Genomic DNA, 21,618 nt, shown 5'->3' with positions numbered 1-21,618 from the left:
CCTGGGCCCTGACAATCTTTCTGGCCCCTATTCTACCTGAGATTTTGATTCAGTAGTTGTTTGTTGATGTGTCCTTTGGGACTGGGCTCCACAACTCTGCATTTTGATTGGTTGGAGTGTTTTGTAATCATCTCTGTCTGCTGCAAAGAGAAGCCTTGATGAGAAGCGAGGACTGTACTTTTTAAATTTCATCCCGGTCAAGTTCTCCAAATCACACAAATTAGACTTTGTAATTCTGATTTATTTTCTTGACTATTCTAACCATTTCAGGCAAGTGTTTTCTTAGCTAATACCTATCCAGCACTATTAATGTAGAAAACCTAAGCAATTAGCTCTTTAACTTTGTCTTGTCCATTCATTATTTGGAAAACAGATGGAATATTTTCAAATATGATGACAATGCCACAAATACACTCATCTTTCCCCTCCCCCACCTCTTGCTTCTTTATATTCATGTCATGTTCACCTTTGAACTGTTTGTAATCTCTACTCTTTCCTTTCCACTGAGGAAGTTTTGGCATTAGGACACAGCTACTTTTGAGTGTCACATATCTTAGGGTTCACATGTAGCATAGCAATCATTTATTTCAATATTTTTTATTATTTATTTTATCCTTTTAGAGGTAGGACCTTACTGTGTAGCACAGGCTGGCTTTGAACTCATGAAGTCCTCCTGCCTCTGCCTCCGGAGTGCTGAAAGTGCAGGCCAATAATATCCTGCCTAACATGTCATCATTTACTTTGAACATTTATTTTGCTTCTTGTGGAGCCATTATGATAGAGGCAATCACTTAAGACTACCACACTCCCAAGTTCTTTTTTGTAGCAAATACATTCGATTATTTACTCAAGCAAACTAAAACTTCCCAAAGCTTAGTATCCATCATATGTGTGATGACTTGCTCTTTCAGGACAGAAGGTCATCAGATTACCACTGGCCCTGTAAAGGTTTCTAGTTTTCTTGGTTGGAAAAGCCAAAGAAATTATGTAAGGGCTGCAAAATTTCATATTGCTGGGATGGGCAGCAGTCAAGGTGGATTTGGGCTCCCCTTTGCTTGACTCGTTTGGTTTTGCTACCCGATATCTCTGTCATGCAGTAAACCAGAAAACTACAGATTACTGATGTTGTCCACTGCTTTCTCTCATATGGAGACAGAAAGCAGATCACAGAGTCTGGACCATTTCTTTCCATAAAATAGGGCAGCTGGCTCTGTGTGATCTCGAGATCACCCTTTCATATTTCTTACCTGCTCATTTCCCACCCCACCCCCAAATTGTTGTCTCATATCTCATTCAGTTTTGAGAGAGAAAAATAATAAAGATAATCATATGGAGAACTTTGTCTACTAATCTGGATGGTTTGTTTGAGGCTGCGGAAGCAAGCAGAAACAGAACTTGAGAGTGAATTATGGATTTGAAATAACAGTAAAGGTTGACTTTTTGTGTATTTGCTTGCTTTAAAAATAATTCAGTTCTACAGGTATGATTTTGTTGGTTTAAACAACTGCACTTTGGCTATATTAACCATTTTTTAACTCATCTGCAGCCAGTATATTTTGAATCTTGCAAGAAAAATTGTTACTCTGTTGCAGGTTTTTAAGATTGTCCATAAAGCATTATTACTATTTCTGTTTTATTGAAACTGCCTATCCAGGGTTCAGTAGTTAGGAATGAGTGATAAGGTACAAGACACTAAACTAAATTCTAGCTTTAGGCAAGCCACAGATATACCTTAGTATAAATACATACCAAGAATTTCATGAATGATACACTCATTAGAAGGTCATTTACTTTTTATCTGACATTCAGGCTTAGCTTAGTATAAATTTGCTAAATATGGTGACCATATATGCTGGGGGAATTCATTTCAAGTAATTTTTTTTTCTTTTCAATACATTCAGTTCTATAAGCTTATACTCATACTTAGTTGTTTACTATGTGTTTGTATAAATAATTAGATTAAAAACTTAGCTTATACATTCCAATTTGTGATTTTGATGATAAATGAACTATAATTAAAGCTCCTTCTAGAGTACATCGGAATTGTCTGTTTATTTCCTGTGATTCCCACGAGGCTGCAAAATAAAAACGAAGAGGACTCTACTCAGTCTGTGCTGTGTTACACTGGAAACAGGATGAGCAGGACGAGGAGCCTGGGAATAAAAACAAATGCGAAGTTAGGCTAACATAGCAGCAAATGTGCACAGTATTCGTGTGTGTGTGTGTGTGTGTGTGTGTGTGTGTGTGTGTGTGAGGGTGTGTGTGTGTGAGGGTGTGTGTGTGAGTGAATGTGTGTGTGTGAGTTCACGTGCACATGTACATGGAGGTAAAATGAGAGAGAACACTAATGTATTACAAGCACCTTTGCCTTAGTATTTGCTCAGGCCACAGGGTTAGTTAGCATCTTGGCTTTTCCATCCTTGTAATAGAGGAGCCTTCTACTGGTAGGTGGTCAAAACCAGTCTCAGTCTCTATCTGAGAATACTCTAGTAAATATTTATCAGGTAGATATTATACCCTTTCTTTAGAAATACCATGAAAGGAAAACTGTTAGTGAAAATGCTTCGTGTTCTTCGTATGCTCTCTTCATATTTCTATCATTCAATCTTCATTTCAGAAATTTAGCTCATAATATGGTTGTCTCGATAGCAGTGACAACAGTTCTTTGTAAGAATCTTGTCATTACCCTTACAAGAAAGTAACATCTCTTTGAAGCTATGCCAGCCTCAAGTGATAAAATACGACTTATATGACAGACATTTGTGATTTTTTTTTTTCAAGAAGATGCCATAGACTTGGAACTCCTGTTTCTAGAAACTGGACATTGTGCTGCAAGCATACCTCATCAGTGTGTGGAGATGTCCAAATGGAAGTGTACTGGCTTCCCAGGCCTACTACCCCATCTAAACTCCAAGCAACAGCTCAAACTTGCATTCACAAGAGGGGCCATTCTGCTCTTGGACACCCAGCCTCTGACCTGATTCTCCCCAGCTGAAGTCATAGGGCTCAGAGCTGAGGCAATCTCACACACAGCCCAATCTGCACAACTCAGGAGCCCAAACTCCATGAGCAAAGTAAATGATTACTGTTTGCTTAAACCCAGAGTAATAATACTGAAGAAGGTGGACTTAACTGTTTGACCATGGAGTTTTGCTCATACTTGTGTCTGACTTAGTTGGTGAGCCGCTAATACTCTTCCCTGATGTCTAAAGAAGATGAAACTCTGGGGAATTCTTTGGAGAAGTAAGTGTGGAAAGCCGTAAATTGTGACAAATGGAAGATTGTTAGCAAATCATAGTTTCTTCAGATAGAGTATCTCTTGACTCTTGATATTTCAGAACTGTACTACCATATCATCAAATCAAGGCGAATCTATCGCTCTTCCCTTAAACTTGAACAGATGTTTCTGATTCACTTGCCTGTAGAAATACAAAGCATTACTATGGAAATATGCTTTTGATGACAGGTCATGAAAAATGCTATGTCTTGGGTTGTTCACTTCAGATACAACTGTAACAATATCCAAAAAAGGCATGCGATACATGGAAGAAAGTGAGTCTACAGCCTCCAGGCATCTGTGTCCAGCTAATGCTGTATGAAATAAAACAGGCTGATTTCACTAAGTTCGGCTCAATTTGTGTTTATGAAAATAAAACTATTATTAATTATTATTATCATTACTATTATAATCATTATGCTTTTATTTTCACTAAATTTAGAGAATTGTCTACTATCAAGGAGAAGACTATAAAACAAATCAAAAATAGATTCAGGGTAAGGCAAGTTACCTTACTGGTTCTGAGACCTAGGGATGACTCTCAAGACACTCAGCTGGAGCCCAGTGTAACACCTAACTGCATTATTTATGGGTTGGAGTAGTCTCTCTTGTGATTCTTCAGACCAACCCCGTTTTCCTCTCCCCATGTTCCTCCTCATCTCAGTCCTGAGACCTTCTGACACTTCTTTGGGGCACAGCTTCTTCCTACTTCTTCTCCCCCCTGCAGAGGACTCCTGTGTTATCTCTACTGTGTTCTTGGTTATTTCCCTCCCCTCCCATCTTCTTCAAAGAATAACATTGTTAAGCTTTTAGCATGCCATTTCAGGGATGCTGGAGTCTGAGGATCTTTGTGGTCTTATTTTCAGCTGTGATTGGAAAGGAAAAACGGAATCATTTTGATGTGCTGTGTTGCATAGCAAACCAAAATACACCCTTACCTCCACCATTTTGAGATATCTGCAAAAACCTACGATATTTTCATTCTTGGTAGTTTGAGTTTGATTGTAGGTTTTAGAAACTAGATTTTACTTGACTAGTGTCATTTGAAAATGAGAAGCTCATTATATACAGTGTATCTCACTTAACTAAATAGTTGACTGCCCAATGTGTATCTGTTACTAAGGGTTTAAAGTTTATATTATAACTCATACCTAAAGTAATGATTTTGTTTTCCTACACTAAATATGTTCATTCACATACCCAACTCCACAACACACATTAGAGTTTCATTTTTTTTTTAGCCCAGGCTATCTTAGGGCTAAGGAAACCTACTTCAGCCTCCTGAATTGTGGAATGACAGTCATCCACAACCATACCTGAATTGGAATACTGTCTTAAACGTTAAGAACTACATTCATATGCCACTGGCTGTATATGGCTATTACTTAAAATTAAAATTTAGTTACCTGGCCCTACTAATATCACTTTGGTTAGTCAGACTGTACCAAAGGTACTATGATAAACAGCTTAGGTAGGTATAGGCTATTCTATCATATAAAAACTACCATACAGACATAGTCTTCTTTAGTTATAGAGGAAGAAAAAATAGGTAAGAAATGAAAGCTTTGAATGAAAACACTCTTTTGTCTATCTTACACACTCAAGAATTTCCATTTGAAAATGTCAATAACTCCAGTATGCGTCCCATGTGGCCAAACACATTTTTAGCTTGATAGTGGTCATGTGGGAGATGGAAATGATTTACTCCACAGTGCTGGATGAATCGGTATTAAATCATTTGCATGCTGTTAAGGTGGAGTTATGCTCCTGGGACCAGGGCTCACCTCCTACTGCATTCTACCCCACCTCTTTTCCGCTCTGGTTAGTGTCAAGAGGAGGCATGTTGGAAAGCAGAGCCACTGCAGGTGTGCTTTGTCACCTGGGACTCCGGCAGAGCTTCTCTGATCAACATAGCACGGCTGATGTGCGGTGGGTACGTTGACTCAGGAAGTGTGTGCAACAAAGCTGAATGGCTGAGTCCATGAATTCAGGCTGTATGTTTGTTGTCCTTTACATCCTGACGTAATTGTTTGTTGACCAAATAAACAGAAGAGATTATTTATTGGATCCCAATTGGGAGCTTTCACTCTGGCCAAAGGATGATAAATATGTTTCTGTGGTTAACCTTCTATATGTTAAAGTCTACTTAAACTTGACAGTAGAAATGAAACATTTCTCATAATTACTTGCTTACAAAATATCATGTAAATTGATTTTATTACTTTAATATACTAAAATGCTCTTTTAATTTTAATGGGGAGAAATAATAGAAAAACAGGAAGAGAGAGACTCAGTACATAAATGATAGAAACACATTGATTTAGGTGTCATATTTTTATATATATAATTATATATATAATATATAAATATATTATATAATATATATATAATATAAAATATAATTATTTTCTTAATTTTATCGACCACATTAATGAATGACATTTAAGTGTCAAGTACTTAAAATTTCTCTTTCTAGCTATTTGCAAAAGAGAAGCTCAGAATATTTTTCCTAAAATAGAACAGTTATTAGCGTTTTAAAAAATAAACAAAACACCTGCCTTCTAAGGATTTGTTGCATGCTGTTGAGTTCGTTCCTCAACTTGTGATCTCTGGATGTGTTGCTAATGCATGGGCTTGACCTGAGGCTAACATGGATGGTCCTTTAATGGACCTTGATCTGGAATCCATGGAACCAGCTCTACTACAAAAAAAGGTTTAATCCTCCCCATTACTTATCTTCAAGTTTACATTCCTTACAGTGAATGAGATAGGCAGGTTGATAAGATTTATTAAAAGAACAAACAACGGAGTTTCTACTTATTCAAAATCAGATGGATTTTATGATTAAAGGTGCAGGCAGGTATGCTACCCAGCAGCAAGGTAATGTCCTGGTAGAATTGCCTCCTTACCTTAGAAGGGCATATCCTGGTTTTTGTTTCAATATAGCAGTAGTAATGAACATATTTGGAGGCTGAATATATGCTAGGTATATACTAGTTAGGAAGCTAGTTGCTATTTATAAAATGGGATAAGTAAACACTTCCGGTGGTTCTGTTGGATAAAGAGATTATTAGAGACATTTTACAGAAAATATTAAATTTCACTTAAACCTGACTTAGTTAGTAAAGGGTAGTATCCAACAACTAAAGCTTGCAATCCCTACTAACTAGTTTCATATTGTTATACCAGACATTTAGTGTAACTAGCATGGTAAGATTTAGTAGTGTCTAATTATAGAAAATTGACAGGCCATATAGGATAGAAGCTAAACATATTTAAGGAAAGTTATTGTTGTTTTTCAATTCTCAAGAAATAAGTTTTCTATGAATAGAGTGTGAATGCCTGATATGCTCCAAGCAGTTACAAACATATGAACAAGATGACTTACATTACAATTAAACTGTTAGATTTAGGAGTATGGGAAAAGATCTATAAGTTGTAATTTATATATATATATATATATATATATATATATATATATATATATATATATATTTACTTGTGTGTGGTACAGTGACTGGTCTATATAATCGTACAAGTCAGAGAATGTATTTGTGTGTGTGTGTGTGTGTGTGTGTGTGTGTGTGTGTGTGTGTGTGTGTGTGTATTTGTCTAATAATACTGGGATGGGCCCCAGAAACTCTTTTGTAAGGCATTAAAAACAAAACTCTGTTTAATGAGCAGAGACCTCTTAATTTAGGGATGTACAGTGCTGAATGAAACTAGATTGCTGGTTTGCATCTGTAGTCGATATTTCAATCATTCTTATTGCAGATGACAAAGCATTTTGCCATAGTATTTTGCTTGTTTTTAGGCAAGGTCTTGTTATACAGTCGTGGATTCACAATGGTCTTCCTGCCTCTGCCTCCCAAGTGTTGGGATTATAGGTATGCAACTATCACTTCTAGTTCAGTCTTCCAATGTTCTTGAAGCTGTAGACTATTAACTATCCTAAAAATGCTTCTAAATAATTCTCTGAATGCCCAAAAAGGAGATTCTGACCTACTTATGGTTAAACTTTACCTACCAGAATCTTTTGAAATTAGAATTGAGTATCTTTGACATTAGTTGGAATCATTATCATTCAGTCTACAAATAATATTTATTTAGCATATATTATTTTGTTAATAATTCACTATTAAATATATTAATTTAAGAATAATATAACAACTGAAACACTGTGTTTAACTGATATCCTATTTCTGCTTTAACAAATTTCTGCAAATATAGCAGTTTAAAACAGCACATTTATCATTTTACAGTTCTAGGTATCAGAAGTCCAAAATCCCACCTGGCTAAAAACAAGATGTGGTATCGTATCTGCTTCTAGAGAACGTAGGATGATGCATTTCCTACCGTTTGCAGTTTTTATCCAATACTTCCCAACTCTTGTCCTATGGTCTCCCCAAAGTAAACAATGATTGTCAAGCTGCTCTCAGTCATATGCATCAGGGTTACACTGATTCTTCTGTCTTTGGTACATAATTAAGGAGAATGTGACTCTGCTGGACTTGCTAGGATAATCCAGACAGATCTCTCTTGTGGAATTGCTGTTTGGCAACCATAATTTCATTCTTTAGTTTAGTTTTCATTTCCCATGTAATGTAACACATTTGTAGTGTCTACAGACTAGAATGTGAGCACCTTGGAGGGTCCCTTATTCTGCCACCATAGGTACCAGCAGAATTATAACAGTCCTAAGTAACATAGCTACATACAGCTCTTACCTACTTACTGTAACCTTGAAAAAATAACTTCACCTCCTTGACTGGATAACAAAACCAGATTAATTATCACTGCTGCCCAGAATAATCATAAGAATATATATATATTATATATTGTATAATATATAATATATAATAATATGTTTTATATATATAATCAGAAAACTGATGAATTTTCATCCTATATGAAGAAATTCTCCTTAGTGTCTCAATCCTTTTAAATGTGAAAAAGGAAACACACTTCTCAATCATTAGATAAATAGTATTTGTTTCATGTGAAAGAGTGAAATTCATCCATTTACTTTCTTCATTATAGCATATTGCTAACTCTGTCTAAAAAGATCCCCCATTGATTAGGTGCCTATTATCTGTCTTTAGCTCAGCTCATCTTGAGGAAGCTATATCAGGATACAATCTTTGATGAGGCACGATTAATGAACTCATAACAATTAGGAAAAAAATTGATGGATACATTGTGCTGACCATGACTACAATTAAAGTTCAAGAAAGAAAGATGTCTGTACAGAATGGATTGATTGCTGAAAACTTTAATGCAGCATGAACAGAATTAAAAGAGATTTGTAATAAAAAATTATAAAAGTAGCAAAGATGACTAGCAATGGATGAGTTTACACAAACAAGATACCAAGTGGCAGGTAGAGGTAAGGATGAAGGACAGGTTACAGACAACAACACTTAGGGTTGTGAGTACTGGTGTGTATGCAATACTATGACTTGAAGGCACCTGAAGGAACATATGAAATTTAGGAGAAAAGGGAAAATTCTGAAGATTATTGATCAGGAGGTAGTGAAACAGAAAGAGGTGCATTTGGAAAAATAATGAACTCTTAACACATTGGAAATAAATAGGAGGGCTGACCCACAATCCCCTTCCACTTCACACCAACCATTGTTATTACCGAATGCACAAGCCTCTGAGATAGATCATCCACTCTCTCTCTCTTTTTTTAAGTTTATTTTTATTAGATATTTTCTTTATTTACATTTCAAATGTTATCCCCTTTCCTAGTTTCCTCTCTGAAAACCCTCTATCCCTTCCCCTCTCCCCCTGCTCACCAACCCACCCACTCCTGCTTCCTGGCCCTGGCATTCCCCTATACTGGGGTATATAACCTTCACAGGACCAAGGGCCTCTCCTCTCACTGATGACCAACTAGGCCATCCTCTGCTACATATGCAGCTACAGCCATGAGTCCCACCATGCAAGCATTTCTGCCTGTATTAAAATTTGAGATATACATGTGTAAATATTTCAAGCAATAAAAACAAACAAACAAACAAACAATCAGACACACAAACTTTCAAGAAAGGAAATACTGATACATTAATAAACTAAACGGTGTACTGAGAGGTAATAGCGTTTTATAAAAGAAACGAAGGAACATTTAAAAAAGTTAAAAAACACAATTAAACACAGCAAAGCACTACTGTGTCTTTGTAATGACTCTGCACATTTGTGAGTTTTAATTCAATAACCATTTTGAATATATATTTTTACAATTTTTACTAACAAGAGTACTTTATAAAATTACCAAATCATTAGTTACTTCAACTTTTCATGTTTAATAGAAGAAATAATTTTACCCTTTGCTTAACAGGAGTTTGTTGTGAAAATAACTACTTATAATTCACCTTCATCAGTGAAACTAGAGTTTCTTAGTAGATTAATCAAGAAAAGAAATGGCTGAAAAAATATGCAGCTTGAATGACTGACAGGATAATGAATGAAGGCCAAGACTAGAAATCTATGCAGAAAGAACCTAATGGCTGCTTCTAAAGTGATAATCTGATACAGGTCACCTATGTCTATGTCTACCTTTCCTGCACTTTGGTCAGGATTCCAATGCTATGGGAAAAAATGTTTGTATGTCCAGTAACAAATTAATAATCTTAGACAGCAAAATTAAACATGAACATACCAAAAAAGAAATAGAGAAAGAAAGAAAGGAAAGAAGAACGAAAGGAAGGAAGGAAGGAAGGAAGGAAGGAAGGAAGGAAGGAAGAAAGAAAGGAAGAGAGAGAGAGAGGAAGAAAGGAAGGAAAGGAGGGAGGGAGGGAGGAAGGAAGGAAGGAAGGAAGGAAGAAAATAAGAAAAAAAAACTACTCAGGGCCATTGTAGAGCAGAGTGAATGCAGCTTAAAATGAATCAACCGAGGGCATCAGGGCTTTTAGTGGAGGGAATGAGGGGACAGACGCTGGAGAACAAGTTTGTCTATTGATTCAATTTACCCTAAAGAAGTTAGATTTCTCATTTTTCTATCCATGGGCTAATTCATCTGGGAACAGAGCACCCACCTTAGCCTCCCTACCCTCCTGCACAACCTAGGAAAGAACTGAGCCACACTACCTTGATGACTGCATTTGAAAGGGGTAGCCCCAGGGACCTAAGGGAAAAAGGTGGCCTTGGGCTAGTAAAGCTAGGAAGAGGCATTTAAAAGTATTTCCATATCAAAGGGACAGAGACAGCATTTACAGTACAAGATTTCTAAGGGGGAAATCCACAAAGAACTTTGGGAGGTTGGTCTCTGTTTCCAGTGCAAGGTAGGGGGTGATGCCTTTGTGCCTTTCTTGTGGCACCAGAAAAGGGTGTACCAAGAACTTCATGTATGTTGCCACAAAGGCCACTGGAGAGCAGAAAGGGAGACCTCATCAAAAGGCAAAGTGTAATGGAAACACACACACACACACACACACACACACACACACACACACACGATGTTATAAATAATTAAAATGTGGCTGGGAGAGATAGAAGTTAGAAACAAACATGATATTTGAGTGATCTAACCTTATTTAGGAGTTAACAGATCAACTCAAAATAATTAGTTTATAGGCACCACAGAAAGAGAGATCCCACAAGATGGTGCAAGTGTCAGTACCGTTTCACATCCTAGAAAATCCAACCTTGAATGGGAAACTGAAGACAACTGAAATTTTTTACTGTGGCTCCTTAATTTTGTCAGACAGAAGACTAGAGTGCACGATGAATGGGAACAGATCTTTAAAGTCATTCCCATCAAGAAGTTCTCCTCCGAATGCCATGCCGTTTCTCCACCAAATTTTCAAACTACTTTTCTCTTCAGTCCTGTTTTGCTGGGGCATCTGTCTACTCAGTGTGCTCACTCCTACATCCCACCCTTCCTTCCTGTTTCTCCCTTCTTCCCAGGTTAAAAAGAGAAAAGAAGATGGAAACATTACTTTTAAGGGGTCTCTGCTTCTAATTCAGACACTTCTGTCCCTCTAACATCTCTGCTTTTATTTTCTCTCTTTCAGTCTTATAATGAGAGAGAAAAAAATCAGACTCCTTCAGGAGTCAGGGATGTTTGGACATAAGCATCTATCCCTTATCAGTCCCTGTCCCATAAACATGAGAGAGTGTAATATACATGTATATTTCTTGAGGAGAGTCAAGCTGAGCTGTAACGTTCTCACCAGAACTCTTCAGAACCTGCTTGAGCAGGATCTGATGTGACATTGTATTTGCATTCCCATGGTTCAGGGGTAGGTCTCTATGTTTCTCAAGCTAGCTTTGAAGTCACAATTTGCCTGCCTCTGCTTCCTGAATGTTGGAATTACACACTGTGCCTGGCTCTACCTTTCCTTTTCTAATTGAGCTGATGAGAACCAAATTACTCAAGGTGTAAAGGAATCAGTGACTCTTGGCAGGTACAGACTGGTCCATCAGTGAGTTTGCCAGCTCTGAAGCCTTGATAACCTGTTGCAGAAAGATTTCCCAATTAGTGGTGGAGGTTGGTAGGATGGTTTGAGTGTCTTGAATAGCATTCTGGCTATTTAATTTCCTCACCTGAAAAGAATATTCAAAGTCTACAGGAGGCGATGGAAAAGGGGGGAGAGGAAGGGATGGATGGAAGGAGAGAATGGAAAGTGAAGGAAAGAAAAGTTTTTTCTAAACACAATTCAAAGATGACCATCGCCATCATAATTTCCAGATTTCCTCATCTCAGGCACCAGACGAAGCCACTAGCTTCCAGGCTGTCTGGGTAAATACCAGATATGGGGTAACATGTGCTAATGTGGCCCTTTCACCCTTATTCATGTATCCATAAAAATGCTATTATAAGAATAATACCAGCTTATTTCAAACAAGTATCGAGTGGTTTAGCTAACGAAGTTTATATGGCAATCTAATTACAGTGTTTCTTTTCAGTAAAACTCTATTAACATGTTTTTCAAGAGACCAGATACTAAAACCCTTTCATCAGGTTAAAAGAAAATCTCTATAATGGGAAATGTGAAAACAAAAGAAAACACAGAAAGAACATAAAATATAAAAGGGTCGCAAAAATTTGGTTCTCTGATGAACTTAAGATAGTTTTATGGTATATAACAGTAGAAGACCATCCTCAGAGGATGGTACAACGTCTAAGTCTAGGAGAAGTAAAAGCCAGCAGCAAGATGTTCTTTCCTGAACACTAACTCTAAGCTTGGAGCAGAAGTCGTGAAAGATCAACACAGAGAGCTTTATAGTGGCAGGAAGACAAAAGCCAGTGGCCAGGATCCATTGTTTCCTTCTTCCAGGAGTTGGATGCTTTTGTGTGTGCCTGTATCAAGAGCCTGAGGTCTGTGAGCTCTAATGATACATTTACACCAGAATCAAAGACAGCCAAACTGCAACCATATTCTCAAGTTGCTAATCACAGGAGCTAATTTAATACACCCGGAGACAAGATCAAGATTATATATGCTTCAGGCCCAGTGCTAGAGCCCTTAGGACTAGTTAATATAGTTACAGTTTTATTCACATTTAGGCTCAGGAAATTCTGTCGCATCCATTTTGGAAATATCACCTTGGAAACATTGAATAAAAGGCAGGAAACTGAATACCAGCTGGAGAGAACAACTAATTTGTGCCACGGGTCTACATAAAGGTGACGCCTGTTCTGTTTGACAAACTTTGTCCCCAGGGAAGGGTTCTAATGATCTGTAAACTTATCTCAGAAGCACCGGAGGATTGTTGGGGGACTCAGTTTCCAGTCTGTGATGTGTCTGCAATGATACTCCCTTGGCATGAATTAACCACAGAACTACAATAATTTCTTGCTAGAAGACCAAATTTAGAACTGGGTTCTGCTTTCAAGTCTGAGCTATAGATCTTCCTCAAGCAAGACAAGCATTGGAAGGAGCTGACAGTCTTAGCCTAGATTCAAGATGTTTGATCTGCTTCTTGACTCTCATCTGCTTAACAAAATGGCTTTCTGGAGTTCTCTTCTCTTTCCTGCTTAGTCCAAAAGATGCATAGTGTGTACATATAGAAGATCGTCCTCCCAGTACTGTATTAGCTAAAAATCTGTGGTAAGTAAAATTCAACTATCAAGATGTTCTTTCTAGAGCACTGGAAATCCTCAGGGGGCAGAAGAACTGGAAAAAAAAACATAGAGAGCTCTACAGTTGTAGGAAAGCAAAGAACGTGTCTGGCCACTTTTACAGAAGCAGGACACTACCATTCTTTTCATGACAGCCTGAAGCTAGCAGATCTGGGTTCAGTGGAGAAGATGTAAGGGCAGAAACTCAGATTAAGAAATGATTCTTTGCTTTTATCCCCCCTGGAAGATAGGATTGAGCCTTTTAAACTTCATCAGCTATACCAGTAAGCACCCTTTTAAAAAAAAAGGCTACGTTGTTAATCATCTTTACATTTTAATAAAGTGTTTTCCAATGAGGAGGGGGGAAATCTATCAGTTATAAGCAACTTATAATTTGCTCACTATTTCCAAAGTCTAAATTGTGCAAAGTCGTTTATAGTGTTTTCTATTTCTTTAGGACAGGACCAAAGATGATTGTCTTGAATGCCTGTCCAGCTGTTCTCCATGGCCTGGATGTTGCAAAGCTGGTTTAGGGTTTCATTTTCTAAAATTGTTGAGTCTATGGCTTTAACTTTCTGAGAAGATATTTTACTTAGCAAGATTCTGACACAAGGTTCCTCCTTGTAACTTATAGAGTGTCTTATTGGCAGTAGGAATTTAACCATATGAAGCTCCTCTGGAAACTTTCCAGTGAAGCTCAGTACCTGCAGAAGACATTAGGAACTCCTCGTATGGCATTCGGTTTTTATAACATTGGCTTGCCTTGTTCCTACTGCTATGCCTACATCTGTGAAGACTATCAGACTCTGCCCCTACAAAGATGGCCTTGAAGCCTCCATTTCTACAGAAATGCCATTTTCCCCAAAGGTTCTGCCAACTCTGAAATGTTCTTGTGGCCATAACACCATGAGCAAGGCATTTGATGAAGAACTAACCAGAAAACAATGCCAAGGATGGCTGATGGATATTTTTGATAGTGACAGTTACTTACTAGCATTAGATATATTTCTCTCTGGAGCTGTTCTTTAATTCTCCTTTATATTAAGCTTAATGGAAGAGCTGCATTTGTGTTCTCTGAGATAAAAAAAATAGGGTGAAGTGCTACAGAATCGTGATGAAATTTGAAGAAATGGGGACGACGAAGAAACAAGTCAACAAAGAAGATGACAAGGAGAGCTGCAATTCTCTATGAGCTATGCACTGTGTGTTTAGGTGTGTGTGTGTGTGTGTGTGTGTGAAAGCAGAAGACAAATTAAATTAAAAAGCAAATTAATATTTGAGGACATGAAGAGAACTTAGAAGAGGGAGGTGAAGGAGGATGGGGAAAGCAGGGTATGGGTATATATGTTCAAAAGGCATATAGTGAAAAGCATTGTTTTCTACAGTAGCTCAGCATTAGTGCAATAAATAACGGTGGTGATAAATATTTAGATAAATGGAAGTACATTTGAAAAGTTTCACAGTCCATGGTAAGAGTGAAAGCCTTCTTCTTTCAAGAATAAAGAGAAGAATGACTTCTAAGTGTAGGTGACTTGGAACCACACAGGTGGCAGGCTGACACCTGCTCACATGCCACCCAAGGAGCCATTGACGCACTGCCTCTTATTTAGCTGCCTTTATCACTATTAATACAGGGGACAGGACTGGGAAACGTGGGCTTTTTTCCCTCATGCATCTTCGTAATCACTCACTGAAAAGAGCAGTGTGTCTCAGCACTGAGGGAGGACATCTTTCTAAAGGCATCGACTGCCTCTAAACTTATACTAACTCCCCATTAACACTGTCCCATTTCCACTGCACAGAGCTCCTAGTTCTACCCTGACAAGGCCCCATCTTATAGGGATATCGGTTTCCAAATCTTTCTTCTTAGTTATCCAAAGTCAGACCAAGCTGCAAAATACCCCACAAAAAACAAGAAAGCAACAAAACAAAACAAAACAAACAAACAAAAACCTTTCCACATAATTTTCTTATGAATGACAGAAATAGCTTAAAGCAATGGACTTTGATGGTGGTGGTTGTTATTTTTAATTCTATTAGCAAGTATGAGCAAGAGGACAGAGAAACTGACAAGTTTGGACACAGCTGGTAGGAGGTGAATCAATGCACATTTTTTTTTTTTTTGGAAGAAATGCTATGTGCCAATGTGCTTCCATTTTGTTGGCTTTCTCTTGCTTGCTAAGCCTCAAGTCTATGGTGTCATTATCTCACAAGAATGTTCTGTGCATGCTGGGTTTAATAGTGAAACGCTAAGTGGCCTGTGCATTGAGATGGGGTATTGACTCAATAAATTTTGAACTATTTATACACTGGAACATTTACTTCTGGATGATGTTAAATGAATAAAACTTCTGAAATGGCATTACCTACAGAGAATATTAATTTCTTTATTGCTCACTCATGGGGCTAATGGTTTGTTTACTTCACCATTTACTCACTCATTTACATTTACTCACTTACACGTGGGGAGGTGTTTAAGAATGTTTTTCCAAGATGTATCTATGATAGCTGGCTAAGCATGTTACAATATGCCTGAAAGATCTGGAGGAAGGAGAAAACACACTAGGAGCCCAGTGCTGACAGTTAGGTAAAGGACACATTGGAACAGAAAGATAGGATGAGCTTGTTGCAAAGGTAGAATTTTTCTGCTGCATTCATATCCAGTGGACATGACACCATTGCACCAGAGTTACATAACATAGCACGAAGTGCAAAGTAAGTAAGCATGTACTCTATCTGTTCTGTAAGATGCAGAGGAGAGGAAGTGGCTCACCGAGAGCCTCTCCGCGCTGCGCCGTCTTCATGAACAGTACACTAATCTCTGCATCTTTTCTCTGGGTTTTATAGTTTATCTGATAAGGACTTATTTTTTATACAGCTACTAAGGATTTCAATCTTTTGCCTATATTTGACTGTTAGACACTTTGTCAAGAGATCTATCAAATGGCATATCAGCATGAGAAAACTAATACCATGTAAAATCTTCAGCTTTAGGGAACTTTGGGCAATTAATGTTGAGTGTGTGGCAATTATAAGCATTTCACTGTGATATATCACATCTTATTATGAGAAAGTGGTTTAGGCTACAATAAATATATTAATTAGCTAAACTAAAAAATTAAAAGAATAGATTCTGGAAATCCCTTGATATGAAACTGAAAAATAACATGGAGCAGAGTATAGAACTATTCATAGTTGAAGGTACAAGTGGAATGCTAATTAGTTCCTATTAGAAGCTGTGGGGTATTACAATCCATATTGTTAGTAGATTTTGGTCACAAAGTTTGAAGCACTAAATGAAATAGAGAGTAACACAAAGTACCCAGGAAATATATCTGAGGATAAATAAGGATGCACACATGTAGGCACATACACATGCACATGGACACATATGCAGATGAGTACAAACACAGATGCAAACATGCACAAACACATACATAAATGAACACATATGTAGGTGCAGATACATGCGGATTCAGGAACATATATGCACACAAATACATACAAGTGAGTGTTAACACACATACAAATATACATGTAGGCATATACACACAAAAACACACATACAAGTGTGTGCACACATGAACATGCACAGCTCCATGAACTTGATTTCGAGGGTACGAATATATATTTGTGTATATATATATACACACACACATACACACACACAAACATGCATACATATATACACGATGTATATGTACACACACATATCATGCTTTGCTGTCACATTTGCACTAAACTTCACTTTATTTATTTAAACAAATATCACAAGAGATTCAATCATATAATGCCTTGGCAAAACTTAGAAGGGACTATCTGGGTCAAACCCTCATAAATGTATTTCATCTGATTTCATACCCATAAAACATTGGGTTAGGAACCATGCAAGGCAAGCAGGGATCTGCTGAGCAGCCAAAATAAGTGTTTGGCGGTTGCTGATAAAGGAACCTGTGATCCCCTGGCTCGGAGCTTGCTTCCTGGACCTCTTTCCGAGCGAGCGCAAGGAGAAAGGGTGGAGACTGTCTTAGCCTTTTCTGTTTCTTTAGAGCTGGGGCTGCTTCCCTCTGCTTTTGCTTTCTTTTTCTTCTCTGTCATTCTTGGGACTTTTACAAAAAGCAGACCTCTTGCTCCGCTCCGGTGGTGAGATTTTATTTAGAATCACTGCTTGGAACTTTTAAAATCAACTACGAGAAGCGATAAGGTGGTCAGAAAAACAATGAGAAGTAGGAACACTTTTCTCCTTACAGGGGATTTTTTTTCCCCTTTTTATTAGCGTAAGAACTCTGAGATAGAAACGATGGCCTACGAACTACGAAGGTCTTGGTACAACATCACGGTAGGAAAGCAGGAGGACTAGGTTCGTGAGGACCAGAAGTCAGGGCCGGTGTTAATTCTCAAAGAGTACCTTAAGAACTGCCAGTTAAGTCAAACATACACTTACTAGAAATGTTCAGATATATGACAGCATTTAAGTGATTGGGAAAAATTACTTTCCCCTTTACTTTCGAGAATAACAGAAATAACATCTGCCAAACTTACCCACATTTTACTTATCTCTTAGCCCTGCTCATCTGACGTTGAGCATCCAGGATTTTCCTCTGCTTGCTACCTCAAATCTTTGCAAACAAAACAAAAGGGGACAATTTCTGTTCCCACGCTTGGAAAACGGGAAACATTTGTTGTCTTTCTGTTTACCCCCTCTGCCTTAATTTTGTTACATAGGATTTCTTGGAGGGGAGGGGGCTGGGTACCATATTAAGTCAGGGGAATCTATTAAATAAAGTGGGGCATCTGGTTGCTCTAAGATCAAAACCAAATCTTCTTTTGGTCTCACGTGAAGAGCTGTGCAGTTTGAGACTTGCTGTTCTTAATTCAATTACAGTCTCTTTTTCATTTATTTGTTCTTAAATCGAAGGCAGAACACAACATAAGACAGGCAGGAGGGGAAAAAAAATAACAAAGAGAAGATCGTCCTCTGCGAGCTCGCAGAACATGTTGCCGAGGCTGAGGCTTCAGATCAGGACCTGCTACTCCAGACAGCCGAAGTCAATTTAAGCATCCTGGGCAGTGGGCTTCTTTGTTACTGGGGACGGCAGGCATCTCCAGCTGGTAAATCCGATGCTCACAAATTTGTTCTTTTTCCTTTACATTTTTCAAATCCCCTAGAGTTCCTGAGTCTTCATAGGGCAGAATATAGACCTGTGTTGACTTCCAGTTTTGTACTATATTTTGTCCTCCCTCAAAAATGCCTAAGAACCGTTTATTTGCTATGAATCACCCGATTTCATTTGTACCCTTTTAACACTTGCGAATATCGACTGCAGAGCAGTATGCTTAAGACGAACAAGCTGAGTAGTTCTCATTTTATTGTTTATGATGATGTTTTAAAAATCTTCATTACCCACACCAAGTTCTCTGTATATTTTCTCTATTTTCTTTTGCTGAGACCAGCATCTATTTGAATGTATTTGTATTCAGGTACAGCACATTTTACTTTAAAAGGATTGGATATTTACTGTGTCCTGAGTAAAACTTCCAATTTGTTGATTGCCTGTTCCATAAGCAAATGTTTTTGCATCCTATAATGATAGCATAGCATTTATAAATAAATAACATTTACTTTTATGTTATTTGTCTGTGCTTCTGAATAAAAAAAGCACTTACCAAATAAATAAATAAATAAATAAATAAATAAATAAATAAAGACACTGAAAGACAATTAAATTTTTAAAAAATCTAGGTTTAACACAATTCTGATGGTTCTGCCTACACAGTCAAGCTTTTGATTTCTGTATTCATATTTTGTACACATCTGCCTGGAAAGGACAAGCGCTTTGGGAAACAGTGTATTCCTCCAGCAATATTTAGATTCTAGCACCCTACACACTATGAACTCTGTAAGCATGCACATCAAAGGCTTTCCTTCATATAACATAGTTCTAACTAGATTACATTTTTCTCAAGGGGCTATTCCATACTAGGCTCATTTTCAATGTCATCTTCTCCAAAGAGCCCTCAATTAGCATTTAGCTCCCACTTTGAGTTTGGCCAAGATTGTCTGTATTGTCTACCAATGACTCTCCAATTCTCTCCCTCAAGAAGTATCGCCAAATAACCCAAATAAACACTTACGAACACTTCTCTAACTCAAGGGCATGTGGGCTCAGCAAAATGTATTTAAGAGCCCGTTTGTGGCTCCATAAAGCAGATTCATCAATGGGGGAGTGGTTGGTAGATTTGTAAATTAGATTAAAACGAGACACGTGGTACAAAACACAAATTCAAGCTGACAGCTTCCAGGTATTTTAAGAAGATTTTGATCCACGTCGGTGAAATATTCTCTGAAACATTATTTACCTTCTCTGAAAACATGCTTCATAATTAACTTTCTCAATAAGCTCTTAGGTCAAGGTCAATGCAAAGAAAAACTGAAAGTGCCACAGGTGTGCAAAATATGGAATAAGCCTTTGGTTAGTGACATTTCACAGCATTTTATGTGCCATAAAATTTGGTTAAACAGTGTTTCTGAGCAAAAGGGAATCTAATTGATGATCGAGCCATTCATTTAGTTAGAAAGACATTTTGTACATCTCTTATGTATCAGAGTGACAGTTATGTCAAAGAACAGCATGAGAATATATAAAACATTGACAATTAAACAAACTAAAAGAGGTGTGCATGGTGATATTAAAGTACAATTTGGGGGAGGCTGTAGTTATTCTCAGGCAGCAATTCTCAACCTGTGGGTCTGATCCCTTGGGGAATCAAATGATCTTTTCACAGGGGTTGCTTATCAGATATCCTGCACATCAGATGCTCATGATTCATAACAGTAGCAAAATTACAGTTAGGAAGTGGCAATGCAAATAAATTTATGGTTGGGAGTCACCACAAAGTAAGGGACTGTAGCATTAGGAAGGTTGAGAACCACTGTTCTAGAGAGAGATTAATTTTTCTGGTGCAATAGCTTGTTCTTAAGTACTTCTTTATAGAATATCTTCTATTTTTACCAAATGTGTTTGTAGTATGCATTAACATGTATCTGATTTTGCCCTGTGAGTGTGTTTGTGTGTGTGTGTGTGTGTGTGTGTGTGTGTGTGTGTGTACACTTCTACATCTGTATGGGATGAGTGCATGTGCAAGTAGAAGCACCAGGATGATGTCAGAACTCTTTCTTGATCACTGCTCTCTTATTCTTTGAGGCAGGATCTGTCAGTTGAACCCAGGACTCACAGATATGGCCAGTCACTCACTCCATGTTCCAAGTGTTACAGCTGCAGGGTACCTAGGACATCTCCTTTGTTTTTCTGTGGGTAGTAGATATTTCGTCTTTATATTTTCACGGCAAGTTCATTATCCACAGGCCATATCCCTAAATATGAGAAGTATCTTATGAGGCTATCAGAACACGAAAGTGTCCATGAAGAAACACAGTGGCATCCAACAAACTTTCAATAGTTGTCTACAACCACCAAGTACACTAGCTTCCTGGTGTTTTTTGAGAGAGCAAGGACAATTATATTAAATGAGGATGGGTGAGGCTAACAGACTAGCTTAGACTTGTTGGACAGAAACTGGACAGTTTTGTTTTGGTTAATTATTAAATCAAACGGTTAAAGAGTGGAGCTTCAGAACTTCCTTGCCAGGCAGATCCTGCATCTCATTACAGGTTGGTTGGTTTGTTTGTTTGTCTGTTTGTTCTGCCAGATCTGTATTCCCTGGACACGTTTCCCTTGTAGTCCCTGTGCCCTGCCAATTTCCTGAGCATATAGCATGCCCTTGCTCCTTTGGAAAGTCCACAGTTCTCAGCATCCCTTGTATGAACAGAGCTCTCTTGCCACACACAAACATTCTGGATGAGGATTCTCCAGGTTTTAGCTGTCTATGTGTAGAGAGGCATTCCTGCTTATAATTTAATAACAGAGTAACATTTTCATACTAATCACGGACTTGCTGTCTTTAATTACTACATATTATTCCACGTGAAGAAAAAAAAACCTCACACAAATTTAAAAATAAGATGTTATTTTTAAAGAGTCTGACTCTAAATGCTCCTCTCCTAATAAAGTGAGTTTGTTCTTGGTACCTTGATGGTATTTTCATCTGTGTTTTAAATCAAGGCTCAGAGCAAGACTAGTGGAAATACATATTACTTGACATGGTTTCTCTTTTTTTCCACCTTACAGGAAGGAAAAAGAACCTTCAGTGTTGTTTTTCTTACAGAAACTACCTCTTAAAAATATTATTTGTGGAATATAGTTCATCCTTT

General features: G+C 37.7%; 1 long non-coding RNA gene across 1 annotated transcript in view; it reads left to right on the top strand.

Moving 5' to 3' along the window:
* Gm19303 (predicted gene, 19303) overlaps positions 1 to 21,618 on the top strand; it is a 163,971-nt gene that overhangs the window by 88,125 nt on the left and 54,228 nt on the right. The window lies entirely within an intron of this gene.

Source organism: Mus musculus, chromosome 15, assembly GCF_000001635.26.
Source record: "Mus musculus strain C57BL/6J chromosome 15, GRCm38.p6 C57BL/6J".
Lineage (NCBI taxonomy): Eukaryota > Metazoa > Chordata > Mammalia > Rodentia > Muridae > Mus > Mus musculus.
This window is presented reverse-complemented; position numbering and strand designations above follow the sequence as displayed.